General features: G+C 45.5%; 1 protein-coding gene across 1 annotated transcript in view; it reads left to right on the forward strand.

Moving 5' to 3' along the window:
* LOC107689562 (receptor-type tyrosine-protein phosphatase U-like) overlaps positions 1–836 on the forward strand; it is a 286,005-nt gene that overhangs the window by 261,804 nt on the left and 23,365 nt on the right. The window lies entirely within an intron of this gene.

Raw genomic sequence — 836 nt, forward strand, 5'->3', positions numbered from 1 at the left:
CCCACACACACACACACACACACACACACACACACACACACACACACATCTCATTTCATCCGCTCTCTCTCACTCATGTTGGTCGTCAACACACCAGGGCCACTGATCAACACTGACTCCTTCCAAACACAAACACACGCATGCACTGCTGTGCTCTGTTTGAGCAGGTGTGCACACACTCGTGTGTGGGCTTTGCTAGGCTTGCACTCTATCCGGAGGTTTAAACTGGCTTTAGGTCCTGAGATCTAGGTCCTGTGAAGGCCATCTGTATGTTCACATTGTGACAGCGCAGCATACAGATGTGCTCATGACTCAGTGGGCTTTAATACAAATCTACCCCATCAGCCCTGCAGCTGCAACCCCAAAGCCCTCAAACCCACATAATGACAACTAGATTATCACTAGATTTTTGCAAAATGTCATGGCCCGTGAAAAACTCAGAACACTACAGTGACGGGGTGCTTTGGGTGTTGTTTTTCATTTTGTTTGCTTGTTCTCCATGCTTTTTTTTTTTGCTTTTTTTTGTTTTTGGGGTCTGATGCTAACCATTATGAATATTAACCTTCTTCCCATTGACAACTTTCTGGCAGAGGGCAGCAAATCTCAATAATTTGACAGTGTTTTGCTCCATCCGTGTTTCCTTCTATCCTGAGAGCTCCAGTCCCTGCTGCAGAGAAACAGCCCATAACAGGAGATCTCCAGCTCCATGCTTTACTGGAGGAATGCTATTATTTGGATGGTGAGCTGTTCTGCCAGACATATCGTTTGGTGTGGAGGCCAAATAATTCAATTTTAGTCTCATCTGCCTCAGAATCTTCAAGGTGCATTTTGGCAAA

This window comes from Sinocyclocheilus anshuiensis, unplaced genomic scaffold (genome assembly GCF_001515605.1).
Source record: "Sinocyclocheilus anshuiensis isolate Anshui unplaced genomic scaffold, SAMN03320099.WGS_v1.1 scaffold369, whole genome shotgun sequence".
NCBI lineage: Eukaryota > Metazoa > Chordata > Actinopteri > Cypriniformes > Cyprinidae > Sinocyclocheilus > Sinocyclocheilus anshuiensis.